This window comes from Petromyzon marinus, unplaced genomic scaffold, assembly GCF_048934315.1.
Source record: "Petromyzon marinus isolate PM22_M1 ecotype Great Lakes invasive population unplaced genomic scaffold, UKy_Petmar_22M1.pri1.0 PM_G_Scaffold_7, whole genome shotgun sequence".
Taxonomy (NCBI): Eukaryota; Metazoa; Chordata; class Hyperoartia; order Petromyzontiformes; family Petromyzontidae; genus Petromyzon; species Petromyzon marinus.
This window is the reverse complement of record NW_027423024.1, coordinates 1,953,534-1,979,341: the sequence shown is the minus strand read 5'-3', so window position 1 is coordinate 1,979,341 and position 25,808 is coordinate 1,953,534. Positions and strand designations below refer to the sequence as shown.

The window sequence follows — 25,808 nt, the reverse complement described above, 5'->3', positions numbered from 1 at the left end:
CGCGTCAACCTTAGTCACGTGACTGAAGGAGTGTGGGCGTGCCGTGCGTACGTGTGTGTACTGTGTGTGTACTGTGCGTGTGTGTGTACTGTGCGTGTGTGTCGTGCGTGTGTGTGCACCGTGTGTGTACTGTGTGTGTGTGTGTACTGTGTGTGTGTGTGTGTACTGTGTGTGTGTGTGTGTACTGTGTGTGTGTGTACTGTGTGTGTGTGTACCGTGTGTTTGTGCGTGTGTGTGTACTGTGCGTGTGTGTACTGTGCGTGTGTGTGTACTGTGTGTGTGTGTGTGCACCGTGTGTGTGTACCGTGTGTGTGTACCATGTGTGTGTGTGCACCGTGTGTGTGTGTACTGTGTGTGTGTAACGTGTTCGGCGGTAGTCCAGCGGTTAGTACGCTGCTCTACGAACATAGCGACAGCCAACACCCAGTGACAATTATTTGAACCGGTTCTGGGCCTCCCCTAGGTCGACTCAGCCTCAAGTGAGTACCCGGTGTGGTGTGCAAACATCATTACTGGGGAGACAAAGGCGGTCGGGCGCGGTGCTGGCCACCCACTCCCTTCGTGTACCATTCCGGCCTTCATAGGTGGTGCTGCTACTTGCTAACAGCACTTGCCCCAACAGTCTGTTAAGGCTACACAGGGGATCTTTGTCTTTGTATCACCACCCAGGAGTCACGAAGTTTTTGAGGCTCCGAGCCACGTGGGGATCCACAACAGCGTGAGGCGGTGCCACTCACAGGTGAGACTCGGGGATATGTGATTTCTAATCGATAGCCATCCGTCAGTTAACCCATCGCAACTGCTGAGTCTGTCACGCGACTTCCTCCTTCCAGCGAGCCTTTGACGCTTCACGTGGCCTCAAAGTGTACACAGTGTGTACGTATACACAATAATGTCCACGTTGTTGTTGCTGAGTTCACGCACTCAAGGGAGGGGGCAATGGAAAATGAATCTAAATCAACTTAAACTCCATCCCCATGACCTCATTGGCATGAAGTGCCAGCGGGAGGTGTACCTCGCTAGTGACGTCGTGTCACCAAGGTATTCACACTCCCCCAACCCGTCCACCGCGCTACTTGATCGTGACGTCACCTCCGCTTGGGTCACTGCCGATATCGTTCCAGTGGCAATCCTTATTTGGGCAAAGCTACGCCCAGTGACTGGCGGTTCATTAACATAATGTGTTCGTTGAAGCCGTCGCGAGTTTATTGCGACGGGTTCAGCAGCCACGCCCCTTCCCTCGACATTGGGCCGGGCTCATTAACATAATTTATTCAGTTACAGAGCCGCTCATTGTGGGAGGGGCGTGTCTCTTACCCCAGAAGTGGCGTCATGTTACTTGCTTACCCGCGTGACGTCGCTAGGTAACAGGAGGCTGCCGATCCGCGCTTGCACTGAAATCCGAGGTGAGAAATTCTCATGGTGGTGGTGGTTGTTGTTGTTGTTTACCAAGGTAGAGCCTCTCTCTCTCGTAGTGATGTCAGTTGAGTAGCAGCGAGCATGGGAATCGATGTCCAGGTTGGAACTTTACATCGCGGGGCCTAGCCACGCGGGGCCTTGCCTCCTGCCCTCGCCTGATTGCATTCACTTTAATTATCTCGCTTAAGTATAATTTGTCTTCACCCGGCTGGTTACTTTGTAACTTTGTTTTATTGTAAATATTCACGCAGTTTTTATTTTCTTTTGTTAGCAGGCCAAGCCCGCTTGAGTTCCTATACCGCTCTTGTTATCAGAAGCGACCTGCCCACAACAACACAAGGTGAGGCTTTGTCAACGTGTGTGAATGTTTTGACTTAAAACTTTGGTGACTGCAGGAATTAATATTCTTGGTTATTTCGGTAAAGTCACGAAGATAGAAAATAAAATAAAAATAACAGATAATAATTTTTCTTTTTTTTAAATTAAGCAAAACACCCCACAACGTTTCTATGGCAACATTAATGTTGAAGATGCGAGGGCTTACAGGAATATTTATGACATTTGCCCTCTCATTGCGTGCCATGACAGTGCTGTTTGCACAGTCACACAGAGTCACTGTAAGATGTTTTTCTTGGTCGTGTTTTTGTTTTTTTGCTTGTTGTGGTTGCACCCGATTCAAGAGCCGAATGGCTCACGGGACTATAACCAAAATAAATAAAACTGAAAATCAAAAAACTGAAACCGTGTGATGAATTTTGGGAAAGTTTTTCACTGCATCTCCAAATATATATAAAAGACAAAGTTGTGATTGTATTAAGTCTATTGCATTGCAAAGTATTCTAAGTAAAAATATAAATTTTATTAAACCAATATTAGATCATAAATACATTTCTACCCGACAATATACAAATCTACATTGTGCTAATGTTTTAATTCTACTTTTATTAACTCACAAACTTTCAAATATACTGTCTAGGACACATTTTCAAAGAAATATTTTCATGTACCCAGACAATATTTGCACGTGCCCACATAAAAAAAAAAACTTGCAGACTGCATACGTAGCTACGACAATGCAAAGCAGCACACACAGCCATGCATTCAATAGCTTTTTACGTTTCGCGGGTTTCTCTCTAAGTTTATTCGGTTTCTATTTCAGCTTATTGGGGTTTTCTGTCTCCTAGTGAATGGGCAGTGATGAGTCTATGGGCAGTGCTGAGTCTACGGGCAGTGCTTATCAGTTCTACGGAATCTCAGCCTCGCTAAACACGTGATCGCCTATCCGCGCTACGTTTTCTGAAAGCGTCAAGCTAAGGCCTCTGACGCGATCACAGGCACGCGCGCAAGTCACCCGTCCGTGGTAGTGACACGGAACGTCGGACATAAGCGACCTCCTCTTCCACCAGCGCACTAGGAAACAGTTTCGTGTGTAACCTCATCAAGACCCCTCCCCCAGACACCTACGGAGCTTTGCGCCGGTAAGTGCCGTAGTGAGGCCTGGTCCCCGGGAGTGTCGCCGGTCTCGGCTAGATTGCTCACCCGGCCCAGGGTGGCGATGTTGGCCGCATGGGGCTCGCTGGGGAGACAAAGGCGGGCGCGCGCTCAGGCGCTTGGTCACCCCATCGTGCGCCACACGGCGGCAGCTGCTGCTGCTGGAGACTGAACAGCGGCTCGCCCCCCAAGGGTCTCGTTCCAGGGCTCGTACGGTGGGGGGGGGGGGGCATCTCTATAGTTTGTCTTTGATGGTGGTGGTGGTGATGGTGGTGGTGTTGGTGGTGGTGATGTTGGTGGTGTTGGTGGTGATGTTGTTGGTGGTGGTGGTGATGGTGGTGGTGGTGATGTTGGTGGTGGTGTTGTTGGTGGTGGTGGTGGTTATGGTGGTGATGGTGGTGATGTTGGTGGTGGTGATGTTGGTGGTGGTGATGTTGGTGGTGGTGTTGTTGGTGGTGGTGGTGATGGTGGTGATGGTGATGGTGGTGATGTTGGTGGTGATGGTGGTGGTGGTGGTGATGGTGGTGGTGATGGTGGTGATGTTAATGGTGGTGGTGGTGGTGATGGTGGTGGTGATGGTGGTGGTGATGATGGTGATGTTGGTGGTGATTGTGATTTTGGTGGTGATGTTGGTGGTGGTGATGGTGGTGGTGATGTTGGTGGTGGTGGGGATGTTGGTGGTGATGTTGGTGGTGGTGATGGTGGTGGTGATGTTGGTGGTGGTGGTGTTGGTGGTGGTGATGTTGGTGGTGGTGATGTTGGTGGTGATGGTGGTGGTGGGGATGTTGGTGGTGATGTTGGTGGTGGTGATGGTGGTGGTGATGTTGGTGGTGGTGGTGGTGATGTTGGTGGTGGTGATGGTGGTGGTGGTGATGGTGGTGGTGATGTTGGTGGTGGTGATGGTGGTGGTGATGTTGGTGGTGGTGATGGTGATGTTAGTGGTGGTGATGTTGGTGATGTTGGTGGTGGTGGTGATGGTGGTGGTGGTGATGTTGGTGATGGTGGTGGTGTTGGTGGTGATGTTGGTGTTGGTGATGGTGGTGATGGTGGTGGTGATGGTGATGGTGGTGATGTTGGTGGTGGTGATGGTGGTGGTGATGTTGGTGGTGGTGATGGTGGTGGTGGTGATGTTGGTGGTGGTGATGGTGATGTTAGTGGTGGTGATGTTGGTGATGTTGGTGGTGGTGGTGGTGTTGATGGTGGTGGTGGTGGTGATGTTGGTGGTGATGGTGGTGGTGTTGGTGGTGATGTTGTTGGTGGTGGTGGTGATGGTGGTGATGGTGGTGGTGGTGATGTTGGTGGTGGTGTTGTTGGTGGTGGTGGTTATGGTGGTGATGGTGATGGTGGTGATGTTGGTGGTGGTGATGTTGGTGGTGGTGGTGGTGATGTTGGTGGTGGTGTTGTTGGTGGTGGTGGTGGTGATGGTGATGGTGGTGATGGTGGTGGTGATGTTGGTGGTGATGGTGGTGGTGGTGGTGATGGTGGTGGTGATGGTGGTGATGTTGATGGTGGTGGTGGTGGTGATGGTGGTGGTGATGATGGTGATGTTGGTGGTGATTGTGATTTTGGTGGTGATGTTGGTGGTGGTGATGGTGGTGGTGATGTTGGTGGTGGTGGGGATGTTGGTGGTGATGTTGGTGGTGGTGATGGTGGTGGTGATGTTGGTGGTGGTGGTGTTGGTGGTGGTGATGTTGGTGGTGGTGATGTTGGTGGTGATGGTGGTGGTGATGTTGGTGGTGGTGATGGTGGTGGTGATGTGGTGGTGGTGGTGGTGGTGATGTTGGTGGTGGTGATGGTGGTGGTGGTGATGGTGGTGGTGATGTTGGTGGTGGTGATGGTGGTGGTGATGTTGGTGGTGGTGATGGTGATGTTAGTGGTGGTGATGTTGGTGATGTTGGTGGTGGTGGTGATGGTGGTGGTGGTGATGTTGGTGATGGTGGTGGTGTTGGTGGTGATGTTGGTGTTGGTGATGGTGGTGATGGTGGTGGTGATGGTGATGGTGGTGATGTTGGTGGTGGTGATGGTGGTGGTGATGATGGTGGTGGTGATGGTGGTGGTGGTGGTGGTGATGTTGGTGGTGGTGATGGTGATGTTAGTGGTGGTGATGTTGGTGATGTTGGTGGTGGTGGTGGTGTTGATGGTGGTGGTGGTGGTGATGTTGGTGGTGATGGTGGTGGTGTTGGTGGTGATGTTGTTGGTGGTGGTGGTGATGGTGGTGATGGTGGTGGTGGTGATGTTGGTGGTGGTGTTGTTGGTGGTGGTGGTTATGGTGGTGATGGTGATGGTGGTGATGTTGGTGGTGGTGATGTTGGTGGTGGTGGTGGTGATGTTGGTGGTGGTGTTGTTGGTGGTGGTGGTGATGGTGGTGATTGTGATGATGGTGATGGTGGTGGTGATGTTGGTGGTGATGGTGGTGGTGGTGGTGATGGTGGTGGTGATGGTGGTGATGTTGATGGTGGTGGTGGTGGTGATGGTGGTGGTGATGATGGTGATGATGGTGGTGATTGTGATTTTGGTGGTGATGTTGGTGGTGGTGATGGTGGTGGTGATGATGGTGTGGTGGGGATGATGGTGGTGATGTTGGTGGTGGTGATGGTGGTGGTGATGTTGGTGGTGGTGGTGTTGGTGGTGGTGATGTTGGTGGTGGTGATGTTGGTGGTGATGGGGTGGTGGGGATGTTGGTGGTGATGTTGGTGGTGGTGATGGTGTGGTGATGTTGGTGTTGGTGGTTATGTTGGTGGTGGTGATGGTGGTGGTGGTGATGGTGGTGATGTTGGTGGTGGTGATGGTGGTGGTGATGTTGGTGGTGGTGATGGTGATGTTAGTGGTGGTGATGTGGTGATGTTGGTGGTGGTGGTGATGGTGGTGGTGGTGATGTTGGTGATGGTGGTGGTGTTGGTGGTGATGTTGGTGTTGGTGATGGTGGTGATGGTGGTGGTGATGGTGATGGTGGTGATGTTGGTGGTGGTGATGGTGGTGGTGATGTTGGTGGTGGTGATGGTGGTGGTGGTGGTGATGTTGGTGGTGGTGATGGTGATGTTAGTGGTGGTGATGTGGTGATGTTGGTGATGTTGGTGGTGGTGGTGGTGGTGTTGATGGTGGTGGTGGTGGTGATGTTGGTGGTGGTGGTGATGGTGGTGGTGTTGGTGGTGATGTTGGTGGTGGTGATGTTGGTGGTGGTGATGTTGGTGGTGATGATGTTGGTGGTGATGGTGGTGGTGATGTTGGTGGTGATGGTGGTGGTGATGGTGGTGATGGTGGTGGTGGTGATGTTGGTGGTGGTCGTGATGTTGGTGGTGGTGGTGGTGATGTTGGTGGTGATGGTGGTGATGTTGGTGGTCGTGGGGATGTTGGTGGTGGTGGTGGTGATGATGGTGGTGGTGATGTTGGTGGTGGTGATGTTGGTGGTGATGTTGGTGGTGTTGGTGGTGTTGTTGGTGGTGGTGTTGTTGGTGGTGGTGATGTTGGTGGTGGTGATGTTGGTGGTGGTGGTGATGGTGGTGGTGGTGGTGATGTTGGTGGTGGTGATGTTGGTGGTGGTGGTGGTGGTGATGTTGGTGGTGGTGGGGATGTTGGTGGTGGTGATGTTGTGGTGGTGGTGGTGTTGGTGGTGGTGATGTTGGTGGTGGTGGTGATGTTGGTGGTGGTGGTGGTGATGTTGGTGGTGGTGATGTTGGTGGTGGTGGTGGTGATGTTGGTGGTGATGTTAGTGGTGGTAATGTTGGTGGTGGTAATGTTGGTGGTGGTGATGTTGGTGGTGATGTTGGTGGTGGTGGTGGTGATGGTGTTGGTGGTGGTGATGTTGGTGGTGATGTTGATGGTGGTGGTGATGTTGGTGGTGGTGATGTTGGTGGTGGTGGTGATGTTGGTGGTGGTGGTGATGTTGGTGGTGATGATGTTGATGGTGGTGATGTTGGTGGTGGTGATGTTGGTGGTGGTGATGTTGGTGGTGGTGGTGATGGTGATGTTGGTGGTGGTGGTGATGTGGTGGTGGTGATGTTGGTGGTGGTGATGTTGGTGGTGGTGGTGATGGTGATGTTGGTGGTGATGTTGGTGGTGGTGATGTTGGTGGTGGTGATGTTGGCGGTGGTGGAGATGTTGGTGGTGGTGATGTTGGTGAGTGGTGGTGAGTGAGATGGCGGTGGTGGTGATGATGTTGGTGGTGGCGGTGATGTTGTGATGGTGGTGGTGGTGGGGATGTGGGTGGGACAGAACAGGGCAAGGTTCCTATGTAATTGGCCACTGATGTTATCCATTGTGGGAGTTAAACTCAGGTGGATAGGGTCATGGCTCAGTGTTCTAACCACTGCACCGCTGCTTCATCCACGTTACAGACTTGAGTCTCAGCAGCTGCTGAAGAGGCCCACTGAGCTTAGTGCAGCTCTGTTGCAAAGACGACCGCAGCCCAAGGCCGCCGCCAGTTGCAGGACATTGCAAGGTGTAGAGATGCGCCTACTGACAAGAGCAAAAACAACTTACTTCCACGAAATAGTTTAAACGTTACATTTTGATTTAAAGCTTTCGTGACTGCAGTAATTCATATTCTCAGCTCTTTCAGGTAAAGTCACGTTGAAGAGAAACAATAAAATAATAACATATATATAAAACATATAGGAATAGGTTTTACCCTTTTTACTGACACAAAAACTGACACCTTTATTCAAGGCATCATGTTTGCAATAACCACAACACAAGCAGTCAAAATGCAAACAAAAAAGACAACTCTGATAATAATATGCACTGTCCTTGAATTTTGGCGTCTTCTGGTCCAACACCAGTGGAGACTGGGCTCTAAGAAAAGCCGTCTCGGGTGTGGACCAATCAAATTCAAGGACAGTGCCAATATTATTATCAGAGTTGTCTTTTTTGTTTGCATTTTGACTGCTTGTGTTGTGGTTATTGCAAACATGATGCCTTGAATAAAGGTGTCAGTTTTTGTGCCAGTTAAAAGGGTAAAACCTATTCCTATATCTTGTTACTGGCAAAGGAGGTCTCATAATATTTATAAAACAATATTATTTTATTGTTTCTCCTTCAACGTGACTTTAGCGAAAGAGCTAAGAATATAGTTTAAACGTTGTTCTCAAGGCTGTGTGATGCACCGAGTCGGAGTGTGACTCTTCCAGTCCGAGTGGCAGCCAGAGGAACGCAGAACGCGCCCGAGAGTCCAACCCAGGGGTGGGCAGATTTCTTGACTCACGGTGCCACCAATGGGTTCTAAAATTTGACAAGAGGGTGCCGGGCCAGGAACAGACGGACGGAGCGTTTGTGTGAACTAAATATAAATGACGGCGTTAAAAATCATTATGTGGAAGGATTTGGCCTTTAACAGGTAGCAAAGCGTTCATTTGCAAGGCAATTTTAACAAATTGCATGAACATGAACGACACAAAAACGTGTCGTAACGTGACTGATCAAACATCACGAAAACGTCTGAGGCCTGCGCCCAAAACAATTACCGCACTCCCGGTCAAAGTGCGCCGTCTAATCTGGGAAACGGGGGCATTACAGGAGAAAGGTAAAATTTAATTTAACAACAAAAACAATAATAATATTTGGACAAGTTCGGCAGGCCGGATTAAAAAGCCCAACGGGCCGTCCTTTGCCCACGTCTGGCCCAACCCGTGTAGAGACGGCGCTACGGGATCGCTTCGTGACGCAGGAGTGAAGTGTAACGTGGCCCTTGCAGTACCGAGAGCGACTGACAAGGGGGGTGCCCTTCACCCCGCAGCGGATAGACCACGGCTGAGACTGATGACGGACCGGTTGAGGGTCACGGCGTTCCTCTGAGGCCGAATGAATCAGCCTCGCCCCCCTCCGCTGCACTCCGGGCTCTCACGTGATGTATCCTGTACACAAATCGAACGTCTCTGAATATGGATTCAACTGTCGCCGGTTCCAACGTGCAAGCCTCATCTCCCCTCTTACACCAGGCACCGCCTCCGTGCGCTCTGCGCCGCAGGAGCCGAAGGTTTCTGATCGAAGCAGCGAGTTGACCTTCTCCTTGTGTAGAGGTCAACCCTCGGTTCGTCTTTTGCTTCGCCTTCTCCTCTTGCTGCCTCCAAGATCTGGAACTTACTTCCCTCAACCATCTGTCCACGTCCAAGCTAAATACATTTCCTCCTCTTCTCTGCCTATGGCCGTCTCTCTCTTAAAATACCGGACAAATATCACGCCTCGTTGTTACCGGTTAGGTGCACGCGTCTGTTGTGGTATAGCGTCGTGAGATTCGGTTGCATGTAGATGCTCTCTAAATAAAAAATCGTGTTAACTTATTCTGTACAAGCTACACCACTGTCGTCATGTATAATTATCACACACACACACCATTCACGCTATTCGCCACCGCAGAGTTAATCGTGTAGGCAATGTCACAACAGTAGCGCAGCTACCGACCTACTCACCTACAAAGAGTGCAATATAGCTAGGAGCTGATATGATTAGTCGATTAAGTGAATTGACTTATAACTTTTGTGTGCATGTATGTTGTTGAACTTCTTTCACGCTGTACGGTAGTTAACCGTGCCAATCAGAGATGTGGGGGAAGGACGAAAGACTAAACACAAAGCAGTTACATTTTGATTTAAAGCTTTCGTGACTGCAGTAATTCATATTCTTAGCTCTTTCGGTAAAGTCACGTTGAAGGGAAACAATAAAGTAATAAAATATATATAAAACAATAAAAATCATGATGACCGTTTGTGTTATGGTCGAAACGTCGTGAGAATTTTTATTGTGTTTTATATATTTTATTATTTTATTGTTTCCCTTCAACATGACTTTACCGAAAGAGCTTAGAACACAAAAAGCAGTTCTAAAGAAATGAGTTTTAAATCTAGATGTGAATGTGCATAGCTCCAGTGGCTTCCTAATATAGTAATAAAAAGTATTCCAGGCGGCTGCAGAAACACACCTGACAGCGTGCGACACCGTGACCGTCTTTGTTCGGTGGCTGAGCCAAAAGGCACTGCGAGGATGACCGCAGTTTGCGTGAAGGTTCCTTAACCAGAGGAACGCGTGGTCAGTAACTCGGGTGGATTAAAAAACAGGGACCGTTTCAGCGTCACGCTTCCCGAAGGTAGGAAACCCCCTACAAGCCACGCCCAGCATGATACAACTGATTATGCCGCGCCCATAACCTCCCATCCAGTGGCACATATGCGGACAAATTTAAAAAAAAAACTTATTATTTTCCAATTTGTCGAGTAATGAAACCGATATATTTGGTTGAGTGATCGACGACTTGAGAAATATGATGATATCCCAGCTCTAATTATAACTGCGGTTATTTAAGAGATGGTCAAATCAAAATTCATCACCATAATTCATGACACATTTATAAATTCATATATATAAAATATTTTACTTAATTAAAACCATGCGATATTATTTATTTCGTTATTGAGCTACGTGAATTGTAAAACATGCACTCCATTGATTTAAAATATCCATTTAAAAATTGTATCCTTTTAGCAACTTGATCAAAACCTATTTGCGATTTGGCATCTTCATGAGATCAAAGATGAATCGGCCGACTCTGAAACACAAGCAAAATGAATATCTGAATATGAATGGCGTGACCAAATAAAACATATGCTGGATCGTTTTGGTGAACGCTACACTAACAACAATAATCATTTCTATACAACGTCTGGCTCGCGTGATTACTCTGTGTGGTTCATAAGGTGGGGGGCGTGTGCTGCTTTGATGATGGCAATTCAACCCCAGACCCACCACCCTCCCCAACAACTCGCTCCAACCATTCTGCGGTCATGATTTGGGACTGTGCTTCCATTTGCAAGTAAACTCACATTTCAACAATGAGGGTTTGAAAGCATTAAGCATTAGCTCTGTCTGCATGTCTGCTCTGTTGTAAAGATGATCCAATATGAACACAATTGTAGTACAACAGCTCTGTTGCTGTTAGGGACCTAACAATGTTGAAAACTGGCCAAAATTGATTAAACGGCCCACTCATGGTCCAGAGCAGAACTCGGTACCACCTAAGGTAGCAAAACTTAAGTCGTACCCATTTATTTGGATGGAAAATGAAAGTAAATTACTTGATAGTCTCACTTATTGCATTTGTTTATCACTGGCCACGTAGAGAAATTGAAACTGCTCAATTTAGGCCACCTCACGTGGTACCGACAAAGGAGACATCTCATGGGCTATGAAAAAATATGAATAGGTTGTATCCTTTCTGGCAATAAAACAGATCTTAAGATTCATTGAAGAAGGTTTCTGTTTGGTGTTTTAACATCTAAACACCCGGTTTATTGCCAAAAAAGGATCAAATCTATTCTTATTTTGTCATACTTTGATACCGGCAAAACGGTCTCATTTTGAAGCGTCTCATGGACTATTGGATGGGGAGAAAAAAACCGGCGCTAAAAGTCAGTGCCGACCTCTCCTGTCATGCCCAGTGATGTCATCACGGGCGAAGTTCACCGCGCGAAGTCAAACGCCGCTCGAAACGCAAAATCATCGCTCGGTGAACATTTCCGAGGACAAACAAACGCATGCCGGGAACCGTGTGAGTTTGTGTTTCTTGTTTCCTCTGCGCATTGTGGGGGAGGGCTTCATCGAGCAGTGGATTGACAAAAGCGCTGTATGCATACTGCACAGGCTACGCTAACGTCACATTTAGGCCCATGGACAGAACAAACGCGTCTCTCTTTCTCCATCCGTCTCCACTCTCTCTTCCTCTCTTCACTGCTGGCCTGTAGGTTTGGGCCGAGCGAGTTCCTGCCGGGGATTTGGCTTTTCAGGAGCTGATTCCCCCCGTGGCTTTGTCGGCACGAGGCGACCGCGCGGAGTGTCAAGGGCTCCACCGGGCCCCAAGGCGCTGCCCCAGCACCACCGTAGTAGCCAAACCATCGGTGCTCGACATGGCCTGCATGAAGGTCCTGCTGGACCTCATGTTGCGCACGGGGTACAGCATCGTCCAGGAGAGCAGACAGAGGAAGTTCGGACCGCCGCCCGACTGGCAGGGGCCCCCTCCCGCCCGTGGCTGCGAGGTGTTTCTGGGGGGGATCCCGCGCGACCTCTACGAGGATGAGCTGGTGCCCGTGCTGGAGATGGTGGGGAAGCTCTACCAGCTCCGCCTCATGATGGATTATAGCGGAGAGACCCGCGGCTATGCGTTCGCTACCTACGCGACGCTCGCCCAAGCCATGGATGCCGTCAAGAAACTCAACAAATTCGAGATCCGTCCCGGACGCCGCATTGGAGTCCACTTCAGCGTGGACAATCGCCACCTCTTCATTGGGGGGCTGCCAAAGGACAAGAAGCGAGCGGAGGTGATGATGGCGATGAGCGGTGCCACGGAGGGCGTGGTGGACGTCACGATGAGCGTCTGTTACCGGGACAAAACCCTCAACCGAGGCTACGCGTTCATCGAGTACCGGAGCCATCATGCGGCCGCCATGGCCCGGCGGAAGCTCCTTCGAATCAACTTGCAGCTATGGGGCCGGACCATCAAGGTGGACTGGGCGTGGCCAGAGGCGTGGCTAGGCCCCGCCTCCGGCCACGCCCTCTCGTGAAACCTTGGAGCAGGTTACACGAGAGGGCGTGGCCAGAGGCGTGGCTAGGCCCCGCCTCCGGCCACGCCCTCTCGTGGAACCTTTTGAGCAGGTTACCGGAGTAACTCGGCTAGCCCCACCTGTTGCCTTTGCCCCAAATGCGCCTCCTTCCCTGATTGGTTGTTACCTCTGTGGCTGTACCTGTTAAGCCCTTGCCAGGCCAGCAGGTGTCACCCTGTCATGTCAGCAGGTGTCACCCTGTCATGTCAGCAGGTGTCACCCTGTGATGTCAGCAGGTGTCACCCTGTGATGTCAGCAGGTGTCACCCTGTGATGTCAGCAGGTGTCACCCTGTGATGTCAGCAGGTGTCACCCTGTCATGCAAGCAGGTGTCACCCTGTGATGTCAGCAGGTGTCACCCTGTGATGTCAGCAGGTGTCACCCTGTGATGTCAGCAGGTGTCACCCTGTGATGTCAGCAGGTGTCACCCTGTGATGTCAGCAGGTGTTACCCCTTGTCATGTCAGCAGGTGTCACCCTGTGATGTCAGCAGGTGTCACCCTGTCATGTCACCAGGTGTTACCCTGTGATGTCAGCAGGTGTCACCCTGTGATGTCAGCAGGTGTCACCCTGTGATGTCAGCAGGTGTCACCCTGTGATGTCATCAGGTGTCACCCTGTGATGTCAGCAGGTGTCACCCTGTGATGTCAGCAGGTGTCACCCTGTGATGTCAGCAGGTGTTACCCCATGTCATGTCAGCAGGTGTCACCCTGTCATGTCAGCAGGTGTCACCCTGTCATGTCAGCAGGTGTCACCCTGTGATGTCAGCAGGTGTCACCCTGTGATGTCAGCAGGTGTTACCCCATGTCATGTCAGCAGGTGTTACCCTGTGATGTCAGCAGGTGTCACCCTGTCATGTCAGCAGGTGTCACCCTGTCATGTCAGCAGGTGTCACCCTGTCATGTCAGCAGGTGTCACCCTGTCATGTCAGCAGGTGTCACCCTGTGATGTCAGCAGGTGTCACCCTGTGATGTCAGCAGGTGTTACCCTGTCATGTCAGCAGGTGTCACCCTGTGATGTCAGCAGGTGTCACCCTGTGATGTCAGCAGGTGTTACCCTGTCAGCAGGTGTCACCCTGTGATGTCAGCAGGTGTCACCCTGTGATGTCAGCAGGTGTTACCCTGTGATGTCAGCAGGTGTCACCCTGTCATGTCAGCAGGTATCACCCTGTCATGTCAGCAGGTGTCACCCTGTCATGTCTGCAGGTGTCACCCTGTCATGTCAGCAGGTGTCACCCTGTCATGTCAGCAGGTGTCACCCTGTCATGTCATCAGGTGTCACCCTGTGATGTCAGCAGGTGTCACCCTGTGATGTCAGCAGGTGTCACCCTGTCATTGCACTTTAATGAAAACCGACAACAGAATCCTTGAAGAAAAAACGAATTCAGGTGTTTGACATGTCGACGCCATTTCGTTTTGAAAATGTAGGGGAGAAAAATATATATTGTTCACATCGCATTCTGTTTTGTCAATAATCTCTGTAACCTGCACCTGCTCTGCAAGCCATGCATTAACCCCTTTCTGTCTCAATTTAATTCCCAGCATGCAATTCTCCAAGCCTCAGATTTTATAAAATCTTTCGCGCAACTTTAATCCTAGTAAATATATTTTTTTCTTTTAAAACACAAGCATTATATTTAGTCTATTGCATGGCTAAAGTATTCTAAGTAAAAATATAAATTGTATTAAACCAATGTTAGATCATCGCTATGATAAATATATTTCTACCCTACAATATACAAATCTACATTGTGCTAATGTTTCAATTCTACTTTTATTAACTTACAAATATAGTGTCTAGGACACATTTTTAAAGAAATATTTTCATGTACCCAGACAATATTTGCACGTGGCCGCATAAAAAACTTGCAGACTGCATACGTAGCTACGACAACAGAATCCTTGAAGAAAAAACTAGTTCAGGTGTTTGACATGTCGACGCCATTTCGTTTTGAAAATGTAGCGGAGAAAAATATATATTGTTCACATCGCATTCTGTTTTGTCAATGATCTCTGTAACGTGCGACTGCTCTGCAAGCCATGCATTAACGCCTTTCTGTCTCAATTTAATTCCCAGCATGCAATTCTCCAAGCCTCAGATTTTATAAAATCTTTCGCGCAACTTTAATCCTAGTAAATATATTTTTTTCTTTTAAAACACAAGCATTATATTTAGTCTATTGCATGGCTAAAGTATTCTAAGTAAAAATATAAATTGTATTAAACCAATGTTAAATCATCGCTATGATAAATATATTTCTACCCTACAATATACAAATCTACATTGTGCTAATGTTTCAATTCTACTTCTATTAACTTACAAATATAGGACACATTTTCAAAGGAATATTTTCATGTACCCAGACAATATTTGCACGTGCCCACATAAAAAACTTGCAGACTGCATACGTAGCTACGACAACAGAATCCTTGAAAAAACGAATTCAGGTGTTTGACATGTCAACGCCATTTCGTTTTGAAAATGTAGGGGAGAAAAATATATATTGTTGACATCGCATTCTGATGTCAAAACATTTGATTCTTTATAAAATTGAAAAACCCTTGAACAACTTTGCTGCACATGGAGATGTCTGTGCACCGCCTCGTTTCCACAGCCTCTATCCCGGTGCCATTTGTATTTCATGCACATACCGCTGTTAAGAGTTTGATGTTTTATTGATTTTCAATTTTGGTGTTTTTTTGCTGTAATGTTTTTTTGTTACTTTTTTAGTGGAAATAAAGTCCTGAAAAGTCTATTCCTCTCTCTCTCTCTCCACTCTCTGGGCCGAGTCTCTGCCACTTTTGGTTCTGAGTGTCGCATGCTTGGGATCCTTCTCTCCCTCCTCTGTGGATTTAATTTGATTTGCTGATTTACACGTCAACATATTTCAGACTTTTTCCTAATCATTACCAACGTTTCCATGGCCATGCACTTTAGAGTAACTTATTACCTTTTACCACAGCATCATAATATAATTTTCCTGGATCATCGCCTTCATAGCTTTGATCAATCACCAATGGTTTACTGGTTCGTTTTTGTATTTACTTATGCCACCGTCTTTCCCCGTGGGACCATGTGCGTGAAGTTGTGTCGCACATAAACAGAATCTGTTCACATCACGAGTTTCCGTACTCGACTGTCAGTTGCCATCTCCGGGGCAATATGCACATTTGTCGACTCGGCGAATCGACTTGATTTCGGGCCCCGTTGGGTCGCCCCTTTTGTGCTTTTGCGTGAGCCGGATTTCAACGCAATTCCCGATCCGCTGTGGTGCCACGGTCTCGGAGCAACTCTGCCATCGCCTCGACTCCCCCGTGCCCCCCCACACCGAGCACGCACCTGCAGCGCGCGCACGTAGTGTCCTGGCGGGGGATTGCCCGGCACGACGGATTTTCATCCGAAGGGTCTCTGGGATGAAAGTCCCGCGGTTTCCCGGTGCCAGGAGAATGGCCGACCCTCGCAGAGCGAGTCACATTGCGGCGCTCCTGAGTTGGCTTCAAATTGTTTGGGCGCGCGAAGTTTCGCCGGGTCGGCGGCGACGAGTCGCACGCGACGCTCCCCGCCTTCTCGAGCCGCTCGCGGCATCCGTGCGACACCGGCGAGCGCCGCTACGAGGCGGCGATAGGCAAAGTTCCCTTTCGTCTTCGTCCCTCCGACTCTCACGGCATCCGCGCGACGCCGTGAGCACGGCCGCGAGGTACGTGATGGGGCGTGCGAGCATTTGCGGACTTGGGTAGCGGTAGGCCTAGGGTCGGCTCGTAGAATATTCCCTCCGGGCGGTGCGGGGTTTGCGCCACGAATAAAAGTTAGCAGAGAGCATCGGTGTGGTGCGCGTGTGATTCCCGTGCGGAGCGGCTCCGTGGGCGGATGCGCGGCGAGAGCGAGGGCGGAGCCGCGGCCGGAGCTCGCGCGTTGAGATCATCGCTCGTCGGCGTGGACGCGAGTGGGCTGCCGCGTGCTGCGTCAGCATCAGCCGTAGTGGGCGCGCGGCGTGCACGGACGCGCATTGAGATAATCGCCCGCAGGTGCGAGACCGTTCGGGCCCCGTGTTAACGACAACTGCGGTGCGCGCGGATGCTCGTGGAGGTAATCGCTCGCCGGTGTAGGCGCTAGCGTGCCGCTGTCCGCTGCGTTAGCGATAGCCGCGGTGCGCGCGGGGGTGCGTGGGTTTACTCCGTGCGGCCGTGAGCCAGCAGCACGAGTCTGTCCCTCGGAGAGGGCGCTAGCGCGGGGGGCCCCGATCGCTCGGTCGGCGGGGGCCCGGCGGGAGCCGACCGACGCGGTGGAGGAGGCGGCGGAAGGGGCGGACGTCGCGCCCCACCTGCCCAGCGAGGGCGGTGGGGTGGACGTCGGCCCCCACACCGCCATGGCCCTGTACACGTTAAAGTATTGAGCACAAACTCAAGGAGCAGGGAAAATGGTAATGTTGCTTGGATTTAATTTTAATATCATTGCAACTGTATAGTTTTGATATGTTTTATTGAAAAACATTCACGTGCATTGGCATGTCCCTCTGTCTCAAACATTAATAATGTATCATCTGCAAATGTCCTTTAGCAATGTAAATGTTTGTTCAACATTGCTATGCAGCTTGAAGAATGACGGAGTCTTATAACTGAAGACACTTTGGATTTTCAATCAAAATTTACAAATAATCCACTCTACCATAAACATGCTACATTCCAGCTAAAGTATAGTAGTATATTACTGTAAAGTAGTATGGTGTATAGCACAGATATTTTGTACAAACCCAGTGAGATGGGAGTGCTGCTTTGATGCATTACGCTTGGATCCGATCTCATGGGTTCAATTCAGGCTAACCCCTAAGGGTACAATTTTATTTTTACAGTTTCAATCGGACCAAGTACCTGGGGAGGTTTATTCCAAGTCAACATGGCTTAAAATCTGCCATGCTGAAATAAAATAGCTGGACGTTATTGCTTCTGACGTGAGTGCAGGACTCGCTATCCATGCCAAGGTGCGGAGGCTCATTTGGGCGACCAAAGGAATTCCGGATGCATGTTACAATAACGTTAATTTCAGATGACTGGATTCATTGGTAGAGTGCTCCAACTTGGACAGATTTCTGGCTGGAAAGTGATGTGGTTAAAACGTTTGTCTCGCAGTTTTAAAGGTTGCAATTTCAAAATACAGTTTGGGCATCAGAGCTCAATAAATTGAGTACTACTCTGTGTGAGGTTAACAGGAGTCATCCAATGGAGAGACTGGGCTACGCCATATAAATGTGGAATTTATATCAGTTGACAGGTCAAACGTACTCTTTGTCCTTTTTGGTCACTTTATTATTATAGGCTAGTGGTGTTTGTGTGTTTTAATCACAGAGATGGGGGGGGCCTTGCACCTCGCTACACCCATCCACTGCTGACGGTAGAGGTTGTGTCTGTGTGTGTACACACACACACATTGTACACACACAGTGTAAACACACACAGTGTGCACACACACACATTGTACACACACAGTGTAAACACACAGATTGTACACACACAGAGTGTACACACAGTGTACACACACACAGTGTACACACACAGTGTACACACAATAATGTCCACGTTGTTGTTGTAGCTGAGCCCATGCACCCAAGGGAGGAAGCAATGAAAATGAATCTAAATCAACTTAAACTCCAATCCCGCCCTGTGACGTCACCACTCAGCATTACTTCATCGGCGTGAAACGCCAGGGGGAGGTGTACCTCGCTAGTGACGTCATGTCACCAAGGTATTACACCGCGCTCTTGAGCTTGACGTCACCTCCGCCTGTGTCACTGCCGATTGCGTTCCAGTGCCAATCCTTATTTGGGCAAAGCTACGCCCAGTGACGGCAACTCATTAACATAATTTATTCGTTAAAGCCGACGAGTTCATTGCCCACGACACATGGGACGAGTTACATTAACATTATTCTCTAGTTACGGAGCCGCTCATTGTGGGAGGAGCGTGTATCGTTCCCCGGATGTGACGTCATGTCACCTGCTGTCGCGTGATGTCACGAGGTAACACTGCACTGAAATCCGAGGTGAGAACTTCTCATTGCGATTGTGGTTGTTGTTGTGGTGGTGGTTGTTGTTGTTTACCAAGGTAGAGCCTCGCTCTCTCGTAGGGATGTCAGTTGAGTAGCAGCGAGCATGGGAATCGATGTCCAGGTTGGAACTTTACAGCGCGGGGCCTAGCCACGCGGGGCCTTGCCTCCTGCCCTCGCCTGATTGCGTTTACTTTAATAATCTCGCTAAAGTTTAATTTGTCTTCACCCGGCTCCCCACTTTGTAACTTTGTTTTATTGTAAATATTCACGCAGTTTTTATTTTTTTCACCAGGCCAAGCCCGCTTGAGCTGCTATACCGCTCTTGTTATCAGAAGCGACCTGCCCACAACAACAATAACAACAAGGTGGGACTTGATAATTGTTTTTTTTATCTGGAAACAAAACTGACACCTTTTTTACATGGAGTCATGTTTACATTGACCACAATGCCTGCGGTTGGAACGCAAACACAAAACAACAACTCTGATAATGTATGTGGCACTGTGGTGCATTGTCTATGGTCCAACACCAACGTGAGACGAGGCTCTAAAGAAAGCTGTCTCGGGTGTGGACCAATCAATTTCAAGGACAGTGCCACATACATTATCAGAGTTGTTGTTTTGTGTTTGCGTTCCGACCGCAGGTATTGTGGTCAATGTAAACATGACTCCTTGTAAAAAAGGTGTCAGTTTTGTTGCCAGATAAAAGGGTAAAAAAACCAATTATCATATTTTGTTACTGGCAAATGAGGTTTCCAATGGTGTAAGGTGGGGCTTGTCAACAGCGTGGTGGTGTTCACTCTAGACACGTGGTGGTGTTCACTCTAGACACGTGGTGGTGTTCACTCTAGACACGTGGTGGTGTTCACTCTAGACACGTGGTGGTGTTCACTCTAGACGTGTGGTGGTGTTCACTCTAGACGCGTGGTGGTGTTCACTCTAGACACGTGGTGGTGTTCACTCTAGACACGTGGTGGTGTTCACTCTAGACACGTGGTGGTGTTCACTCTAGATGCGTGGTGGTGTTCACTCTAGATGCTTGGTGGTGTTCACTCTAGACGCGTGGTGGTGTTCACTCTAGATGCTTGGTGGTGTTCACTCTAGACACGTGGTGGTGTTCACTCTAGACACGTGGTGGTGTTCACTCTAGACACGTGGTGGTGTTCACTCTATACACGTGGTGGTGTTCACTCTAGACGCTTAGTGGTGTTCACTCTAGACACGTGGTGGTGTTCACTCTAGACGCTTGGTGGTGTTCACTCTATACACGTGGTGGTGTTCACTCTAGATGTGTGGTGGTGTTCATTCTAGACGCTTGGCGGTGTTCACTCTAGAGTCTAGACACATAGTGGTATTCACTCTAGACACGTGGTGGTATTCACTCTAGACCCGTGGTGGTGTTCACTCTACATGTGTAGTGGTGTTCACTCTAGACACGTGGTGGTGTTCACTCTAGACGTGTGGTGGTGTTCACTCTAGACACGTGGTGGTATTCACTCTAGACACGTGGTGGTGTTCACTCTAGACACGTGGTGGTGTTCACTCTAGACACGTGGTGGTGTTCACTCTAAACGCGTGGCAGTGTTCACTCTAGACACGTGGTGGTGTTCACTCTAAACGCGTGGCAGTGTTCACTCTAGACACGTGGTGGTGTTCATTCTAGACGCTTGGCGGTGTTCACTCTAGAGTCTAGACACATAGTGGTATTCACTGTAGACACGTGGTGGTATTCACTCTAGACACGTGGTGGTGTTCACTCTACATGTGTAGTGGTGTTCACTCTAGACACGTGGTGGTGTTCACTCTAGACGCTTGGTGGTGTTCATTCTAGACTCGGGGTGGTGTTCACTCTAGACACGTGGTGGTGTTCACTCTAGACGTGTGGCGGTGTTCACTCTAGACGCTTGGTGGTGTTCATTCTCTACATGTAGAGGGGAGACCGGGGGGTCGGGAAGGGAATCCACACGACCACGGGGAGAGAGAGAGAAACGCAGCCTCGGCTGTGTTGATTGATCCTCAATTAACTACTTGGTGGAGTGAGGAAGCATTAATACTGAGCAGGTGAAGGTGGCCAGGCGTGGGTCTGGACACACCACCAATTATGAACCATGCCAGTGTGTGACAGTGGTGGAGCCAGTGGGGGTGGAGTGGCACGTGCCCCCCCAACGATCCAATCGAAATCCCTCATTTTGATAGGATCATTGGGGTTTATTAGTAACGAGCTTCACTACCCAGCTTCGCCCGGGACTTGGATTCTTGTCTTTGGTTAACTTCGCATTCCCTTCTATTTCACTGAAAAACCCTGGAAAAAATTGATGCTTGCAAGAAAGAAAAAATCCAAAACAAATCAATTTCATATTTAAAGCTTTCGTGACTGCTAGGATCCATACTCTTTGGTTCTATTGGGTAAAGTCACGTAGGTGAAAATAAAATAACAAAAAATCACGACGTTTCGGCCACAACACAAGCGGCCTTCATCAGGTGAAGGGACGAGACTGTCTGGAGGACAGCGCTGGAGTGGGAGAAGCCACGCTTAGATCACGACCTTTAAGCTGTGTGAGAAGAAAAACACAAAGCGCCTTGACAAAGGAATTAGCATTGAAATGGCTCATTGAAATAGCTAAGTTAAAGTATACACATCCGCAGAGGTACCCCTTGACAAAGGAATTAGCATAGAATTTAGCTTTGAAATAGCTGAGTGATTAGCTTGTAACTGGTCACAGAAATAGCTATGTTAAAGTCAGAGCATATACATTCACCGAGGCACCTAGTACTCATCAAACAGGAGAAGTTAGCGAAACACAACCACGCTCAGACAGCGGACCTTTAAACTGTGTGCGAGCAAACAAGGTGTTCTGACAAAGAAATTAGCATAAAAATTAGCATTTGATTGGCGGATTTTAGGAAAGAGGTGGTGTACGTGCCGTTTGGCGCGGGGGGAAGGGGGGGAAGGGGAGTTTACCTATTGATGGTGTGAAAAGGGAATTTATAAGAGCTGCGAAAGTTTGGGGTACCAATACTTGAAAAATATACTGTACCATTGAAATTAGTTTAATGTTTAGTTCGATTTAGAACATCTTTCCAATGGTTGCTTAATTTGAAACCATCCTCGGTTGAAATTGTGTCTGTGTTTGTAGATCTGAATTGCTTCATGAACAAATCTCTGATCAAAGCCCGTGGGTTTGCAAAGAACCTTGGTATCGGAGAAAATTATATCGTGATCCCCCACAGCGTTGTAACAGTGATCATCCACGGCAGAAGAATTCGTTTTGCCGTGTTTCAAATCTGATTTGTGCTCGCGAATTCGGTCAGAGACATGTCGCTTTGTCTCACCGCTATAGCAATCACCGCAGGTACAACTCAATTTGTAAACCCCGGGGTACTGTAAATCAGGAATGACATCCTTCACGGATGGGATCAGATCACGAATTTTGTGTACTGTATTGAACCGGACCTGGATCTTGTGTTTGTTTAGAATTTTGGAAATCTTTTTAGTAACGCCTGCTATATATGGAAGTGTGATGGTTTTGACCGGAGTATCAAGTGGTTGTTTCTGTATGGAGGGAGAGACAGCTTGGCGGATGGTACGGTCAGAGTAGCCATTCCTTTTGAGGGCCAGGTGTACATGTTTTAATTCACTGGTCAGGTGGTGTTGGTCTGAAATGTAATGAGCCCTATGGTATAAAGTTTTGATGAGAGAATTCTTTTGGGCTGGGTGGTGGTGGGAATCAGGTTTCAAGTAGGAATCTGTGTGGGTGGGTTTCCTGTAGACAGAATGCCCCAATGAGCCATCAGGTCTCCTCTCAAACAGAACATCTAAGAATGGTAGCTTGCCATCTTTCTCCACTTCCATGGTGAATTTGATGGCGGGATGTCTGGAATTGATGTGGTGTAGGAAAAGGTTCAGAGCTGGGAGGCCATGTGGCCAAATGACGAAAGTGTCATCCACATATCTCTTCCACAGGAAAGGTCTGAGGGTGGAAGTCTGGATGGCGTCTGATTCAAATTTATCCATGAAAATATTGGCTATCACTGGTGATAAGGGGGATGCCATGGGGGTACCCTCATTTTGTTTGTAGAAGGAGCCATTCCAAGTAAAGTAGGTATTGTTGAGGCAGTGCCTAACCAGTGCAGGTGTGTCGGGGTCTAGTCCATGTTGGACCAAATTTTCAATTATTTCAATGGTATCAGGTACTGGGACCTTGGTGAACAAAGAGACCACATCGAAGCTGACAAGGATATCGTCAGGGGACAGTACAACGTCTTTGACCATAGAGACCAATTGGGCTGAGTTAAGTACTGCTGAGGCGGTCTTGCCAGTGAAAGGCAGCAAGGTATCTGACAGAAAACGGGCTAGTCTATAGGTAGGGGAGTTGATCCTGGATACGATGGGTCGAAGTGGGGTGCCTTCTTTATGAATCTTGGGAAGACCATAGAATCTAGGGGGTCTTGCAGCAGAAGGTTTTAGGGAGGGACGTTTAGTTGGGTCGATTAGTGAGGTTGAACTTGTGATGATCTTGTTGGTTTTTATCGCTAGGCTATTAGTAGGGTCATTTTTTATTTTTTAGTAACTTCCATTGTTGAGCAGATTCTGGATTTTGTTGTATGAATCTTTATCCATAATAACAGTAGCGTTGCCTTTATCGGCTGAGAGGATGACTATATCACTTCTGTTTTTTAAATTCGCGAGCTCAGAGCGTTCATTTTTGCTGATGTTACTAATGGGTTTCTTAGCATTCTTAAGAATTGTGGCTATTTCAGCTCTCGCAACGTCTGCTTGGATGTGTCCTACACTTTTGAGGGCTACATCGACCTGAGAGATGATATCATCTATTGGTATGTGTTTTGGGGTGACAGCAAAATTTAGTCCCCTAGCCAGTACTGTTTTCAGATTGTCCGAAATCGGGGTGCTACTCTGATTAATGACGATTTTGTTAACATCTAGTTTTGTTATATGTGTAACTGGGTTGTTCTTTGATAGGTGGTTGAATTTAGAAATCAGGTTAGCTTTACATTTGACTGACAGTGACTCAGCAGAAGAAGCAGTCATGTTGTCTACGTGATTCCAATCAGAAGGTGACATTTTTTGTGTTAACATTAAATGGGCTTGTAGGAGAGTCCTGTCTAAAGTATCGAGTTCAAATCGGAGTAGCCTTATCCTCTCTGAGATTAAAGATAGGCTGGCCTTAAGCAGAAACTGTTTAGAATTCGGAGAAGATACAGCAGCAGAAGTGAGTGTGAAAGCGATGGGTATTACTTTGTGATCGCGGCATCTTTTGAGGAAGGTCAGCGTCTCGATGAGTTGCGACTTTTTGTCCCGTTGTCTGTTAAAAGCTCTAACAGATAGGTGAAAGCCCTCCCCATAGAGGTTATCAATTCTAGATTTAAAGCTTTCGTGACTGCTAGGATCCATACTCTTTGGTTCTATTGGGTAAAGTCACGTAGGTGAAAATAAAATAACAAAAAATCACGACGTTTCGGCCACAACACAAGCGGCCTTCATCAGGTGAAGGGACGAGACTGGCTGGAGGACAGCGCTGGAGTGGGAGAAGCCACGCTAAGATCACGACCTTTAAGCTGTGTGAGAAGAAAAACACAAAGCGCCTTGTCAAAGGAATTAGCATATAATTTAGCATTGAAAGGGCTGATTGAAATAGCTAAGTTAAAGTATACACATCCGCAGAGGTACCCCTTGACAAAGGAATTAGCATAGAATTTAGCATTGAAATAGCTGAGTGATTAGCTTGTAACTGGTCACAGAAATAGCTATGTTAAAGTCAGAGCATATACATTCACCGAGGCACCTAGTACTCATCAAACAGGAGAATTTAGCGAAACACAACCATGCTCAGACAGCGGAGCTTTAAACTGTGTGCGAGCAAACAAGGTGTTCTGACGAAAAAATTAGCATAAAAATTAGCATTTGATTGGCGGATTTTAGGAAAGAGGTGGTGTACGTGCCGTTTGGCGTGGGGGGGAAGGGGGGGAGGGGGAGTTTACCTATTGATGGTGTGAAAAGGGAATTTATAAGAGCTGCAAAAGTTTGGGGTACCACTACTTGAAAAATATACTGTACTATTGAAATTAGTTTAATGTTTAGTTCGGTTTAGAACATCTTTCCAATGGTTGCTTAATTTGAAACCATCCTCTCGGTTGAAATTGTGTCTGTGTTTGTAGATCTGAATTGCTTCATGAACAAATCTCTGATAAAAGCCCGTGGGTTTGCAAAGAACCTTGGTATCGGAGAAAATTATATCGTGATCCCCCACAGCGTTGTAACAGTGATCAGCCACGGCAGAAGAATTCGTTTTGCCGTGTTTCAAATCTGATTTGTGCTCGCGAATTCGGTCAGAGACATGTCGCTTTGTTTCACCGATATAGCAATTACCGCAGGTACAACTCAATTTGTAAACCCCGGGGTACTGTAAATAAGGAATGACATCCTTCACTGATGGGATCAGATCACGAATTTTGTGTACTGTATTTAACCGGACCTGGATCTTGTGTTTGTTTAGAATTTTGGAAATCTTTTTAGTAACGCCTGCTATATATGGAAGTGTGATGGTTTTGACCGGAGTCTCAAGTGGTTGTTTCTGTATGGAGGGAGAGACAGAGATATGTGGATGACATTTTCGTCATTTGGCCACATGGCCTCCCAGCTCTGAACCTTTTCCTACACCACATCAATTCCAGACATCCCGCCATCAAATTCACCATGGAAGTGGAGAAAGATGGCAAGCTACCATTCTTAGATGTTCTGTTTGCATTTCCGTCCAGGAACACATTACCAGTGAACTCAAGCACGTACACCAGGCTCGCAGGGCTAATGATTGCTCCGACTACACAATCCGCAAAGCCATCACTCCAGTCATGAAGAAGGATCCTCTTGTGGAGCCACTCAAAACCATCACCTTACCCTACATTGCAGGGGTCACTAAAAAGATCTCCAAAATCCTGAATAAACACAAGATCCAGGTCCGATTCAACACAGTACATAAAATCCATGATCTGGTTCCATCTGTAAAAGTTGCTGTTCCAGACATACAGTACCCGGGCGTTTACAAACTAAAGTGCCTCTGTGGTAGTAGCTACATTGGAGAAACCAAACGACATATCTCGGACCGCATCCACGAACATAAAGCAGACTTCAAACACGGTAGAACGAACTCCTCTGCCGTGGCATATCACTGTTATAATTCAGTGGGCTCACATGACATTGACTTCTCGAAGACGGAGGTTCTTTGCAAACCAACCAGCTACCATGAGAGATTCGTT

General features: G+C 48.1%; 1 pseudogene; it reads left to right on the top strand.

The window, feature by feature from the left end:
• Nucleotides 1-1,672: 1,672 nt before the first annotated feature.
• On the top strand, nt 1,673-12,685 carry LOC142920179 (putative RNA-binding protein 46 pseudogene; annotated as a pseudogene).
• Nucleotides 12,686-25,808: the final 13,123 nt, after the last annotated feature.